The 15,912-nt window shown below is 35.6% G+C and overlaps 1 long non-coding RNA gene across 4 annotated transcripts; it reads left to right on the top strand.

Moving 5' to 3' along the window:
* Nucleotides 1–1,171: 1,171 nt before the first annotated feature.
* On the top strand, nt 1,172–13,594 carry LOC131796757 (uncharacterized). 4 transcript variants are annotated; one of them, XR_010716252.1, is made up of 6 exons: nt 1,172–1,387; nt 4,128–4,283; nt 5,045–5,109; nt 5,744–5,910; nt 6,545–6,634; nt 10,118–13,594. It is a non-coding gene; the product is annotated as an uncharacterized lncRNA (long non-coding RNA). The 4 variants fall into 4 exon arrangements; XR_010716250.1 differs by having other exon boundaries at nt 4,128–4,435; XR_010716249.1 differs by having other exon boundaries at nt 4,128–5,109.
* Nucleotides 13,595–15,912: the final 2,318 nt, after the last annotated feature.

Raw genomic sequence — 15,912 nt, 5'->3', positions numbered from 1 at the left:
GAAAACGAATCTAATACGGCTTATTTGAGATAATTTCGACATGCAAGACGATACTACAGTAGAAATATGACTATCAAAAGATAGCGTGGGGTCAAAAATTACGCTAACGTCTTTGACTGATTGAGCCGGGTTAATGTCATTTCCTAGTAAGGATAATTTCAGAAAGTCCAATAATTTCGAAGACATTCCTCGGAAGACATTCCCTTTGCGCGAGTCGAACTTCCCGTTTGACTTCACGCCTAAAATTCCGATAGCCTGACCCAATAGCCGGGTCGTTTGTTTGTCTAGCTAGTCGTTGTCAGCAATCTCTTGTCCTCATCAAGCTGCGAATGTTGTAATTAATAAACGAATTTGGTCTCGCTCTTTGTCTAATAATTTTGACGGGTCCACGTTGATCAAGGATTTGATGAAATAATGAATTAAAGGTGTCGAGTTTGCCCTCGTTATCTTCGAATATGTCGAATATAGACCAAGGGGCACTTGATATGTCAGCCAAAAATGCATCTTTTTTAAAGTTTTTGAAGCTTCTAGGGGATATATACGTAGGCTTTGGGCGAGGTTTCTTGAGATTCAGTGATGCAACAATGAGATCGTGATCGCTTATCGAGTTTCCTAAGACACTTGTTTTACTGATGAGGTTTTTGTTGGAGGCAAGTTATTACTCGCGCGCAAGGAGTAACTACAAACTCTCTTGCTACAAACTAAAAAAACTATCGAAACATGTTTTTAAAAGTGTCTTTTATTTTCTTAAATTCGTTACAAATCTGCTGCTGTCCATACCTTTTGTTCTCTAGTTCTAAAAAAAACGAATTTGAATTTTAGTATTCCTTTTTTTTATTTTTCATAGGAAAATGGAAGAAAAACAACAAGGCGTTTTTACGTTTCTATCTCTAAGAAATAGAAATGGTGGCCCACGCAGGTCTTTTTGATACAAAGGCTTTGTCCGCTTGTTTCAGACACCTGAGTCGGCTTTTTGACGGTTCCCGTGTTAGATTTCGGACACTTGCGTTCATTTTTGGGCGATTCAGTCGGTTCTGATCGACTTCGGACTTTAACGTCCGTTCTCACACGTTTCCATCCGATTTCCAACACTTGTGCCCGCTTTTCAACGGCTCCCTCAGGCTCTGTAAACCGTGCGGGGATAATAGACTGGGTACAAACAAGGGAAATCCAACATGGCGGCATGTTTGGAGAAGAGTGCTGGAAAATTACTCACTTTTATTATGACTTCAAAACTTGAAAGAGAACGCTCCTTAAGCTTCTCTTTAGTTGGAAATTATGTTTTTCTTCGGTCTGGTCATATATGTATGAAGGAATGGTCACAGGAATGTACAACCAGACAAGGACTTGAAAGAGTTCATGCGAACTCACATCCTGAATGGCACAGGTACATGTAGTAAACAGCTAATGATAGGTTAAGTGAACCTCAAATTACATATTACCTCACAGTTCATTTTACTGTACAGCACACTGTTTAAATTATTCGATTATAATTAAGTGCCTTATCAAGCTAATCAAAGCCTTAGTCAATGCGGGAATTCAAATATTTCCAAGGAAGCTTTGCTCGATCCCGTGTCAATTCTTTTACAAAAAGTAAAAATTCGTAGTTATATAAAACTACGTACATGAAATACCTTAAAAAGAACCCATTTTAGCTAGTTATCCATTTCTATCCATGTCAACTGAATAATGTCAAGATCTTTAAAAACAGACTCCTTTTTTCGAGCAATTTGGTAAACATCAATCAATGATTTGACAAAAAATTGAAACAAGAAGCAAATCCGGTTTCCAATGAAAAATTTGCATACGAGTCAGAACAAAACGTAGTAGCAACAGGTAACCTTACTGTAACACAGCACCATAAAAATAAGCAAGTAAAACTAATTAGTGTTTATATAAATGTGGATATGAATGAACCAGCTTTCAAGAACAGCATGTTCACCGATGATAAAAGCTATAAAATAAGCATTCGTGCTTGGGTTTAATTTGCATCCAGAAGGTGACAACTGGTTACAAATGGGCGATTTAGCTAATTCTACCAAGTTATAAACACACTGAGGATAAATATATTTTGAACAAATTCCCATCCCATTGTGATGAATGTTTTGTTGTACAAAGTGAGAAATAGCTATTTTTATTAAAAAATTCCACTGGAAAATGGTAAATCATTTATATATTTTGATTACTAAGTCACATTGGTAACAGCATATTGGGAAGGTCAGTTAAAATAGTGATTGAAACAAACAAGTTTGCTTGTTGTTGGTAGTTGTGTAGTATTTTAGTGCTATTACATTGTAGCCTTTACACCCTAACATCAGTATGAATATTCTCCTTACTGTTCTCTCTACATTTCCTACTGTGCTTACAAGGAGAATTTGTGTAAAAATCGAGAGGTTCTTCAGTTAATTGTCGTTTCCTTTATGCTCATGATTTTGATGTTTGATTCATAGGTGATATTAAAATGAAAAATTAGATGCTGATAACTCTCAGGGATTAAAGGGTTAAAATGATAAACTGCCAAAAATAGAAAACAAAAAGACTATCTCATACATACTAGAGAGGCAGATGTTTCAAGCATACACATGCAAGTGCGATTTTTTGATGCACACAATTTTTAAAATTTGCAATCGCATGCAATTTTTGGTGCATTTTATTCACATTTTTTGGTTGATACATAAGCAAGCAGTAATTGCACACAGGCCTGAATTTTTTTCAGATCTTGTTTTCACTACTGCTTGAGTAGTATTCATTACTGTGGAGATTGCTTTTAATTATTCACTTCTTTATCTGCAGTTCACATGTATGATTTCATAATGATGTTCTTTACTGATTGTTGTTGTCATTTGATGTTTTTTCTTTTTTTGTATTTTAATTGAAAAACTGAATGGTATGGTAGCTATATTCACTAGCTGACTCTTAAGGCACACTGTTATCACTAGGCTCTTAACTAATTTATTCAAAACACAAGTGATTTCACACATAGTTATTTCATGACTCTAATAAACACTCAACCACCTGAAAATACAGTTGTGTGATTTTGTCAGTGTTCTATATGCTGTGAAAGGTAAGTTTTCCTTTCAGTTTTATCAACCCGAATCCTTAATGCTTTTTTCGGTTGAGTGATTTGCTACATCACCTACCAGAATGATGCCTATGCATTGGTCATGGAGTATGGCTTGACTAGATTGAATTTTTGCCAAGACTTTCTTCCACCACAGGATGTAGTCCTGAAGGAAATTGTTTATCCCAACTTAATTGGACAACATTTTCTCCAGGATCATGAAAGCAAAAGTCTCCTGCTTGTAAAATGTGGTAACATTATCAGTAGGTATCTTTATGTTCAAGGCAAGGATGGGAAAGGTTTCATCACCTTTTAAGACACTCCTTATGATTACGATTAGTAAATATTTTAAACTAGCTGTTCAGTGTATTTCATACTCAATCATCAAATGTAATGTGAAATGTCTGTCCAAATTTAATCTGTTAATACCATTATTCTAGTGGAAAAATTACCTTTAGCAAGCAACTGTGTTAGTATTGTGTTATCAGGTCTTAAATTTGTGCACTATAGAAGCTTACTTGACCTTATGACCCCCTTTTGGAGGTAGGATTTTTGATATTACATGTGCCAGGTTTTAAGCCATATGCATCATGCTCTGTTGTGTAAAGAACAGAATATGCATTCCAAGTTACTCAGGAATGTACTGGGGATAAACTTGATGAAATCTTGTCAAGAACATTTTAAATTTTTACTGATCTTAAAAATATGATTCTTACCAAACTCTTAGACAAACTTAAAACTTTTGTAAAGATTTTTACAAGATTGTTCAAAACACTAGTCTAGAGTCAAACTGTTACTTGTCCTTGAGGATTTCCATATCCATTTGATCTTTCCAAACCAAAGCAAAAAGTTTGCTATCTTTAGAAAGAGACCAAGCATGTGGCAGCCAATTGTTATGAATATGACAGGAGCAACAAAAAATAAACTGGAGATATGAATACTTGACAAATGCAAAATTTGTGGTTCACCCGTCCATCAGCATGAAGTTTTTTACTTATATTCTAAGAACAAAGTCGTATATCGAAAGGCAATCTATTGTTATTCCCATTCTGTTTTCTCTTTTCAGAGAACAGAGAGCATAAGCAAGTATGTGGTTTTACGGAGATCTTACCAAAAGTCACGGTTGATCAGTCATCACTGGACCTCCTCTTCATGCAGAGACCGGATTGTGGCGAGCCCCTCGTGGAGGACATCCCTCAAAAAATGAAAAAGTTTGATCGAAGTCAGTAGACGGTTTGAGATGTGTAACCGAGAGTTATTGAAAGACGAGAAGAGTTTTCAAAATAGAAAAATGGAAGAAATATTACGATTCTCTTCCACGAGACTTGGCAAATATTGATGTTGTTGTAAGGAACTGCGTCCGTCGTCTTGGAGGTCTGCTTGCGTATTTAAATTCTTCTTTTTATCTGGCAAGGCAATGCAGCTCAGTTTATTCCTATGGGAAAAGAGTGTCGATGAAGACTTTCCTTCGGACGATCAACTCCGACTGAATGTTGTTAACCCTTTCACCCCCAAGATCTCATTAGTAATTCTCCTTATTGTCTGCCATACAGCTCTTATGGCGTTAGTTCAGAGAATTTAGTATTGGATCAACTAAAAATCCCATAATTGATATTTTTCTTTATTCTCATCACCTGCCTGCTTGATATTGTATTGATATTGTAAGGAGAAATTCTGTCTTGGTCACTTGTGGGAGTGAAAGGGTTAGTATAACAAGTTAATTGGGTTTTCTCAAGCTAACGTTTCAAGCGTTAGCCCTTTTTCACTCTAACGAAGGGTTGACGTTCGAAAGGTCAATTTTCAAACTCTTTACGGTGGCCAATTTACGTAATATCAACTCAGTTGATAAACCAAATTACCTTGTTATACTCTTCCACCGACGCAGCACCAGTTTCTTTAGAAACTTACCCCCTTATATTAGAACGCTTATCATCTTCAATACTAAATCCGCTTCCCCATTTATTCATTTGTTCTTTATATAAGATCGTTTGATCAAGAATGGAAGAAAAAGACTGGAACATTTTCGCGGCGTTTTGTGGCCACAATAGGTACGTAGCTTCGAAATAAATGATTTGATTTGTACTAAGGAGACTTGAATACGGATATGGGCGCATTGAGGGTGGGGGGTGGGGGGTGTTTAGGGGGGCTAACTCACTTCAGGCTCGTATCGAGCCATATTTTTACGTCATTAGTCCGTTTTTATCCAAATCCCATGCAGATTTTGTGAAGTTTTATTTTCTCAAGTTGCAAAATACAGCTCAGTTTTCCTTTATCTTTTAAGTATTTCTTCGACATATTGAAGATTGAAATACTGTATAATACCTTTTAATCGAAACACCAAGAGAAACGAAAGACAGATAGACATTACAGATAGTTCAAGTAATCAGGTTGTAAATGATTGATTTTTTTTGGTAAGTTCAAGTTCAACAGAGTTCGATGAAGTATTCCTTCAATTCCTCTTTGTTGAACTCAGCTGAATCGAGATGAAAATCATCCTATTGCTAGTTATCCTGTGTCTTTTTAAAATTTAACGAAAGTTAACGAAGGGCCCTCCGATGGCTATCCGTCGGAAAACTGATTTGAATCACAAATAATTTTGAAACATCAATATTCATATTTGAGATTATTCTTGCACGTGGAAAGACTCTTACGAAGTTAAAGAAATGTCAGTGTCTCTTTTAGCTTCTCTGTGGCCGGGAAATGCGTCATTTCAACCCAAATATCTTGCATATCGTCCATTCTGCCAAGGCGTCGATGAGAGTGTTTCTTCGAGTCTGCTGAAGCGAGTGGTTTGAATTCGACGACGAAGAAGGATGGATGAATGTCCTTTTGTCACAACTTTTCTCAAGGTGAATAACTTTTGTACCAGTACTTTTTGGATAGAAATATAGCGTTCGTGTTTCCTTTTGTTGCACTGGTAAAATTAATATCTAAGGGTTAAATGTAAAAAGGAAGAGCATGTTCAGTTCAGTTTAAGTCAAATCTTCAGAAGTAGCCGCCATGACAGTTCTTGAGAGGACCTGTCGTTTAATTGTTTGATCGCTCAATATCTTACATTTTTTTTTAACTCTTCACTTATATTTATGCTGTATACAGTTTCCTTCACATCAGTATATTTAACGTTAGATTTGTTCTAACGCACCTGAAATTACCCCTGCTTCCAAAACCCGTCAAAGAAAAGAGAGTCGAGCTGTCTATAATATTTGACTCTGGATCTTGGTTGTGCTAACCCTTGTTATTTTTTAAGTTGGGTGCCAGGAGTCAAATTTAGCTTAGCGATCCTTGTTTTATGCCACAGAGCATTTACCAAGAGATGGAAATGAAATTTCATGTTGACTTTGTTCAATTAGGGACATGAAAATTGTCAATCGCAAATCTGATGGCTTTAATGGTCTCGACATTGATCCTCATCATTAACATTAAAAAAAGTTATTACCTTAAAATAGGTATGCAGGTTTCTAAAACACAAACTTCTCTCATCAGCGTTAGGCACGGAATGAGGCTGTCACCAAATCAAGGCTAAATCGAATTGAATTCAAGGGAGGAAAGGAAGACAAGGCAACTTACTAAAACGTGAGTTACTTGCTCGTTTGATTGTTTTGACGAATGAGCTATCAGCGCATTCAAGTCTGGTCTGCTGGTCTGTAATTCACGTTTCATCCTGGGTTTATCGAAATGTCTGCAAATAAAATATACCCAGAGTAAAAAAATTGAGGAAAACTACAAACAAAGAAATGAGTTAGTTTTCTTTAATGCATGTTTTATTTCCGGTGAGTTTCTCTTTGATCGAGGTGATTTTCAGTCATTAGGTAAAGTAGTCAATACTCCCTTGTTGTTTTTGTTGATGATAAAATACTAGAGTCTAAAAGTCTAAAATCTCAGTAATTGTAAAGCTCTTACAGTTAAAACCAAATTCAGCATATTTCAAAGTCGTTGCTTCTTAAACGTTTGTTAAGGATTGATATAAGGTCTCTAAAATGTTTGATGCTCCCACGATTTCTTTTCAAAATTAGATATTGGGTACTTTATTTCCGTAAAAACCTTGAGTCTAACTTTCTTATTCTGTAATAACTGCTATATTTCAATTTTTTTCGTGTTCTATTTTAAACCCCCGATAAGTTTGATGGTTTTTGGACAAAATTACAACCATTTACCTCATCCAATAAAACCTTTGAAGTTCAATTTTCAAGTGTCTAGCCTTTCAAGTTCAGACGTCAGGTTTTAAGCCTTTGTAGCTAAAACTAAAGAAAATAGCATGCTCAAGAAAAAGATGCTTTGTTCGCAAATATTTATTACATTTAATTTTATTACATTTAATCATTAGCTTATGAGATTTACAGAATTTAAAGAAATTCTCGAAAGTTAACTTCTAAAATCTCAGTTATTGAGGCCAAAACCAATTTAAGGAGACTCCATAGGGTTTTTGTTCAATGTTGGCGCGCGTCAGCGCAATATTTTTCTAAAATATTTTTATGTTTTCGCATTTCAAGGTTACTAAAAGCTATGAAAAGGCAACGAGCAAGGTTCGAACTATCGTTTGCTGTTGTAAATATTATCAAAATGATTTACGTTATCAAGCTATGGCTCTACGAAGGGGGCCGCTCGCCAGCGATAATTTGGCTTTGCCTTTGATTTTCTACGATTCACTTCGGTGAAATCTCTCACAATTTTTAAAATTTTTCACAATTTATGAAAACTTTCCTTCCGATAATTTAAAAGCCGAAAAAAATAGCGGTTCCAAAGGCAGTTTCCTCGCTATTTGCAATTTTGTGTCTTCTCCCTCTATTTCAAAAGCTGTCTTGTGAACTTTTTCGTAAACAGGCACTCGGAAGGGAAAAATTTGTATAGCAGTCCAGCAATTCTTAGGGAAACGCGATAACTCTTACTCGAAAGATCTTTGTCGCAAAACATTACGTAATGGAATAGAACTTTGTCAAGATCGATATCTAAGCATGCGTAGACTATCGAATCTGTCACCTTTACGCGAATATTCTTTTTATTCTCTAAAACCATTTAGTATTTAGTAAGGAATTCGAACATAGATGCAGCCTACAGTAGTTTGTTATTGTGGCCAAAAACCAAATAAAAACAGTTGCCTCTCCAAAACTGATTCAGTGCACGTTGGGGCTCAGAGGTTCATCTTCAGTCTTAGTTAAATGAAATTATTTGATGTATTTCAGTCTACTATCTTGTGCGACAACCTAAAAGCCTGATTGAATAGAGAAGTATGATTGAATTGAAGTAGTATTTAGAAGTATCGGGTAGTTACTCGATGAAGGTGGCTCCAAGGAGTTTTAGTCCGAATATGGCGCGCGTGCCAGCGATGTGTTTTCAAGGAGAAAAAAAAGGCAGGCTATTGTTATCTTTAGTTAATACTAATATGAAGGTTTTCGTTATTATGCTAAAACGCTACAGAGGAAGGTGTTCACTAGTGGTAATTTTGGCTTTGATTTTATTTTTTTTCCAATTTTCATCCTTGAAATCTTACACAGTTCACAAATATGAAATTTGTCCAGAGTCCAAAAAAAATAGGCGGGGTTACAAAGGCAGTATCTTCGCTTTTTGCAAATATTTGTTTGCTGCCCCTCCCCCCCCTCCGCAGAATTTCCCCCATGAATTCGTTTTCATTAATTTGCAATAGGAAAGGCACAAATGTGTAAAACTCTCCATCAAATCTCAGGAAAATCTACCGAAGGAAACGCTATGAGAGAACTCCAAAACGTTACGTCATAAAGATCGATACCTGAACATGCGTAAAGTTTCGAACCTGTCTCCTTTTCGTAATCTTTCCCTCGGTTTTCTATTTAGTCGACCTTTCTTTTTAGGCCTATGGATGTTATGGGAATCGTTGTGAAACTTTAGGGTTCATTATGAAAAAAAAAAAACCAGATTGTTTTATACACCTTTTTACAAAACAATTGTGCGATCGTATCGAGCCGCCATGTTTTTTTTGCTGGTTTTGCTTCTTGGCATTTTTAAAGCGCGCGCTTTGTTTGCCTCCAGATTTTGTGCGATTAAAAACCCTAGGGAGCCTTTTGTGCTTATTTCAAAACTATATTTGTTAAAAGTCAGACATCAATTACGGCAAATCATTTTGTAAATATTATGTGACACATACACTTGTTTAAAATTCCACCGTCTCGTTAACTTTCTAAGGATAGCGAAGTTTACCTAGTTGCGCCGTACATGTTTAATTTTTTTTTTAATTTTAATCTAATTTTATTTTATTTTATTTAACTTTCTTTAATCGTCGAATCAAGGCCGCACCCTTCCTAAGGCAAAATTGCTTATTACAATCCGGTTCTGTAGTATCGCCTATTCACTGTGAACTAAAAGCGTGATCTGTATCCTGCCACCTCGATCACATTGTTACATCGCGTTGCCAAGTAACAGTTTGACAAAAAAGAGAAGTCAGTCTTACTGTCATTGAAATATTACTCACAATTTTCAGGTACAGCAAGCTTGCGATAATTTTTGGATTCTGCGACCGTTTTCTTTTCTTAATCGTAAATGTAAGGAAGAGCACAGTTTTTCGTAGCTTGAAATAGTTTTTGAACGGACGAAACAAGCGCTAAGAAATATAATTATAAATTGTAATTGAAAATCAAATCGCATATTTAGTATTTACATTCCGGCATGATGATCTCAGAGGAATAGCTAGCAAACAGTTAGAGAGTTATTACTGGAATGTAAGAAGTTTAACCTGTTTACTAAGAGATTGTGAACTGTTTATATATTTGTCCTGTTTACTCAAACATGAAGAACTCAATGTCTGAACGCAAGTATGAAACCTAATTTAATTTCAACAATAGATGAGAACATTTATCGGCTGAAATATTGAATATATCGGTAAATTCGAGTCGCGTTCACTTTGTCTTTCCTTTACGGAGCGCTTCAACACCGGAGGTTTTAAACGTTGATTTATAATTATTGTACATTGCTAATGGTTTAAACGTTGATGTGTCTATGAGCGACCCACACTAAATCATCACGGCTTGGAAAAATTTAATTATAGTTTCATTTTTTAATTTATCGATTTATTTTGTTTACTTGCAGGTCGACAGATGCACGAATAGAAAACAAGAAAAGGCTGTAAGACAATATTTATCCAGAGGTAGAAAACAAATGTAGCCCATTTCTTCCAAGATGCAGCGAGTCAACTAAGAGACATTCACCAAAGTCGACGACTTGAAGCCAAACGTGAGCAAATGGTGTGACGCGATTTTGTTGGACTTCGAAATTTTATTTGTCGGCCTAATATCCATGGCATGGACTGCTTAAAAATTTTTAATTTTCCCGCCAAAAAACTTAGAAAAAATACGGGTACCTTTAACTACGCATGCGCCAATTTTTTATTTAGTCTGTAACTAACATCTGTTCAGATGTGGCTTATTTTCCCGCCAAAAGACTTAGAAAAATCGGCGCCTAAAAATACGCATGCGCCATTTTTTTTTTTTTTTGTTGATCGAAGTTGTACACAAGCGAATATAGTTAAGTTAATAAACTTCATCTTTATTTCCACTTTGTCTTCCTTTTCACTCAATAAGCTAAGCTACGAAACATTCATATTCAGCAAAGCTTTTATTTGTTTTAAATTCTCTCTAATTACAAGTTAATTTTCAATTAAATGATGAAAAGGTGTCAAGAAAAATTTTTTTGTACATATATACTAAGACTTTTGGCGGGAAAATTTGGGCCAATTTGCACAGAATTTCCCCTGTCATCATTTTCGGCAAAAATTTTAACAAGACTTCCTTTAAAATTTCCCGCCAAAAAAATAATTAACAGCATCTCGTCCAAAAAAAAAATAGAGGTAAACGCCAATTTTTCTACTTGTAAAAAACAAATCAACACAGTTCAAAAAATTTCATTTCTTTCAAAAGAAATTCTGACTCAACGATGTCTTCCCTTGCCTTTTTGATCTACGATTCTTTGCACGAGATGATGTATGGAAGTTGTAAACGAAAAAGCATCTTGGCAAGCTATAGAGAGCCCAATCAGAACTGGATATTCCAATCAAATTTATATGCCAGTTCATACCAACCAATTTTTTTTTAAGCCTAAAGCTTGCCATAAAACTTTTTCGGAGAAAAATATCCATCTCTAAAGCCGACGAATGTAACACAGGACACAGGTTGGAAAAGGATGAGATACATTTATCCAAGATTTTAAACTAAACTTGCGAAGCAATGCGAAAAATCAAAATAGTTTCAAGTTTTGTAGCAAACTCTTTGAATTTGATTTCAGCCGTCAAGGCTCAGACAACTCACAATTGGGCTCCAAGTTTCTTAAACTAAATTCGCCTTAAAGTCTTAATTTTATTTTAGTCACAAGAGCGAGACAAATGACAATTAAGCTTCATTTTTGGTACGATTACAGCAAATTTTTCCACCTTTTCAGTTTCTGTCTTATTGCAATAGTAAACTTGATTGTAAGATGAAACTACAATGTTTGGCAATGTTATTTTTTTCCTGTATTCCTGCGTTACACTGAGCGACGGCCCATAAGATCTTTCTCCCACTTAAAATAAGGAGTAAATGATTTAGTTAATTAACTATTTTAAAACCAAATGCCTGGTCGGAAGAGCAAAAAGTCGACCATCACGATATATGAATTAAAAAGGTACTAGTTTTTTTATCACAAGGACACAAAACTGAAACGTGAATTTGGACATAACTACTTTGCATTTTTGTTTCGCACTTCGGTGTGATATAATCAACTAGCTTTGTACAAAAATGTCAATTTATTTATTAGAATGTCTACATTCATATGTTCTACAGTTTCATGTTATTCTTCATCATTAGAGAAAACACAACACAACTCTCTTGGTTCGGCAAATCATTGAATTAAACCGGTAATCGTGTAATTTGCCTTTCTGATTTGCACGTTTGTCCGGTAAAAATAAACTTAGCTGACTGAAATTTCAAACGGTTGAGAGCAAAGTAATAGCAAGGTTTATTCAATTTCTTGGTCTTCCTAATGTTTTTCAATAGTTGTCTTCATTGTTTATTTTTCAAAACATAGGTTCCTATGTTCGCGTTGATTTTCGTCCGAACTGTAAAACTGTTTTTCAACTCTTTGGAAAATAATTTTCCTTCGTTCTTTTCATCGAATGAATGAATTCTCAAAATATGAAAACATACATTTCTTTGTCAATTTGTACTGGTCTAAATAATGGTAAATTTCTATTAGATCTGTTTCTCGAAAAAACTCTGCAGCATTTCTACCGAATAAAATCTACTCGAAAATGGAAACCGATAAATTTCTTGGTCTACCAAACGGTAAATCAAATCTATCGAAATATGAAAACCTCTATATTTCTTCGTCAGTTTACACTGGTCTGCACTACAGTAAATTCCAGTTTTACTTGTTTATAAAAAAAGGTTCTGAGGTATTTCTTTCGATTGACATTAACTCGAGATATTGAAACCTACATTTCTGCCTCTACCTATGTTGATCTATGTAACGGTAAATTTCGATTTGACCATCCGATTCTAGAAAAAGCTTTACTGCATTTCAATCGAATTATTATTATTTCCATTTAAAAACCTACATTCTTCGTCAATTTTTACTGGTCCCCATAGCTGCAAATTTGTTTTTTAATCTGTGTCTAGAAAAAAAGGCTCTAATCGAAGTATGAAAACCAACATTTCTTCGTCAATTGATACTGGTAAAAATAGAGATAAATTTCGATTTTTTCTGACTCTAGGAAAAGCTCTACAGCATTTCAATCGAATGGATTTTATGCGAAATATTGACCTATATTTCGTTATCAATTTACATGTATGCTGGTCTATATAACAGAATATTCAATCAATTTAGTCAGTTTCTTAATAAAGCTCTTGAACAGGCATTTGAGTTTTAAATGTTACTTCTCCATTAAGACAAACTTCAGTTGATTACACAAAGTAGTGAACATGTTAAGATGGCACTGTACAAGAATTTTTCTTTATGTATAACAAACAAATACTTATTTTAAAAGAAAAAGCCATACCGAGAATAAAATTTTCTATTAGATCAATATGTTTTTGGTAAACGTTTATTCATGGTGGCATTTTTTGAGGAAATCGTTTGCACGATTTTGCACCCGAAAAGAAATGTTGATTGGCGTGAACGGAAATAGTCATCGAGTCAAGTGCTTTTTTGTTTAGAAGTCGAAAACTACTGATTAGTCTGTTTTGCAATAATTTAAATGGATGTCAGACGAAATTGGCGTTCGTCAGTTGATCAGCTGACAAGTTTAGAGCGTTCTTGTTTGGCTTTTAAGTCGTTTGTAAGTTGCTGGTAATTGGTTGTCTCCTGTCGATGGCAGTCTCTCTTCTTAGTTTGTTAACCAGCTTTTCAAAGTCAGTCGGTGAAAATAGTGTAATATTGGTTGAATATCAAGCAACGTACCAGTCAAGGGTGTGGTTTGTTTGTTTTGTCTCTTCCGAAATGAGATTTTAAAACAGGTAAGATGAATTTAAATATTCAAGAACTTTGAAGCTGATTTGGTTTTTCTCCAGGGTCTTCTTTTGTTAGAGTGCCCCCTCAACAAGTACCACCTTATTGCGACATCAACTAGTATATAACTGTGATTCGAAGTGTTACGCAATGTCATGAGGGATTAAAACTTGGAAATTTACGATTTCAGTTAATGCTTTCTGTGGCCAGGTTTTAAATCAATTCCTAATTGCTATTTAAGTTAATTCGATGGAATGGAATCATCTGAGATAAATTCCACCCAATTATAGCTTGCAGTTCCAAGTTCCGTTCAAAGTTTGCGTGACAATCCGCACCATAACAAGCTATTCCAAAAATTGTGGCTTTGAAAACTTTCACTTACCGGTAACCAGCTTTACTCCTGCATTCCAAGACTCGCAATGAAAGAATAGAGACTTTTTAGAAAAGTAGGACATATAAAGAGCCACCATTTTTGCTACTGTTACTCAATAATTACAAAATTCTTATCTTTCCGGTATCCACTAATAATTCAGTAATTCCAGTGTATCCTTTTCACAAGAATCTCTGTCCGTCCATCGTTTCGACAACTTTGCTTCTCCTGAAAATATAAATTATGATTATGATCAGGGAATGCTAACTGTCTCAGAACGAAGACGCTCAATCTTGGGACCTTAAAATCTTAAGTTCCATAATTTTTTCGCACATAGAGCACATCTAAAGGGAAAAAGGCCAAAACTTTTAAGAAATATAATGTTGAACGAAGCGAAAGCCACCGAGTTATTTAAAGAGCAGTTGTCACCTATTCACGTGGCCATCTTCAACTTCAAAATGCCCTCCTTGAAATCTATTTCATTGATTCACTAAAAGATAGCCATGAATTTCTCTGGACAAATTTTACAATCATAGTTTCTGCTTTTCTCGAAGCCAACAACCTAATTCAATCAGACTTTAAATTGGAGAGCCGCTCAGACAAAGCAACCGACTTCTGTTTAGTCGTTTTAACTAGATACGACAAATTAAGCTCTCTGAAGGAATTCGGAACAATATTTTCACGAATAAATACTCACTTTGTATTGTCAGTAACTACTGAGTGCTTCTGTTACTCTTCTGTAATGGCCCAAAGTCTTCTTTCCAGTGTGGAACTTTATTTTCAGTACTTCGGAAAGTACGTCTACACTCTTCCACAGACGGCGTGGTTTGCTGAAAATTCTTCAACTCCTGATGAATATGGATAAGCACGTGCAGCCAATGATTGACTGATGCGTCACTGATCTGGTGCAAAAGAACGAGAGGCTTAATGTGAGATTAATTTGCATATGAGAAGATGGAAAAAAAGCATCATTAATTGCACTGTATAAAGTTATCTAGGGTATTAAAAGAAACTATGGCGAAAATAATGGTTTAACTATGGCGCTAATGCTTTGTCTTAAAAGAGTATGAGATTTTGCGGAAATCTTTCCCTTTTTCAAAAGGAGAAAAATGTAATGAGAAACCTAAAAGGAAACAAAAATGACAAGATTCCCCGCGCCAGGATTTGATCCCTGACCACGGACCGCAACATGGTGCGGTCAGATGCTCTACCCACTGAGCTGCGGGGAACTTGTCACATCTAATGCTGAATTGTAAACTTATGTTTCAGGTGTCCTTTGCACTGCAAAGATCAAGCCTAGAAATACAGGCGCTATTCCTAAGAAGGAAAAGAGAATCCTTTGCCATGGTTTGCAATTGACTGAATATGCAAGTAGGACTCTTTCCATAAACTCAGATTTTCTTTTCCTCTCAATGATTACCTGTTATATTTTATTGGAGAGTCGCAATGGCACGTGGTTCACTTGGAGCCTAACAGCGGCAAAAAATTGAGCCGTTAGGCGTAAAAAGTGACATATTCTAACCGTTAGTCGTAAAGAAAAGGTAACCGTAAAAAACCTTCTGGTCACCATGAAGGTAAATTATTGAAAGTCAGCCGTAAATGGGCCAAAATTGAAACCGTTAGCTGCAAAAGCCATGACCCCATTAAGACCCTCCTATATTAGTAAGGAATTTTTTTCTATGCATCACGTCAATTTCACATCTTGGGCAAAATCATGCAATCTGTTTGATGATAAATCATATGTGTATCAGTAAATGAGGACATCAAAGACCTACTATCAGAAAAGACAAAAATATGATGAGAAAACCAAAAAAGAAACAAAATGACAAGATTCCCCGCGCCAGGATTTGAACCCTGACCACGGACCGCAACATGGTGCGGTCAAATGCTCTACCCACTGAGCTGCGGGGAACTTGTCAACACTAATGCTGAATTGTAAACTTATGTTTCAGGTGTCCTTTGCGCTGCAAAGATCAGGCCTAGAAACACAGGCGCTATTCCTAAGAGGGAAAAGAGAATCCTTTGCCATGGTTTGCAA

This window comes from Pocillopora verrucosa, chromosome 1 (assembly GCF_036669915.1).
Source record: "Pocillopora verrucosa isolate sample1 chromosome 1, ASM3666991v2, whole genome shotgun sequence".
In the NCBI taxonomy this organism is placed as follows: Eukaryota; Metazoa; Cnidaria; class Anthozoa; order Scleractinia; family Pocilloporidae; genus Pocillopora; species Pocillopora verrucosa.
The sequence above is the reverse complement of the archived record's forward strand: the minus strand, read 5'-3'. Positions and strand labels throughout refer to the sequence as shown.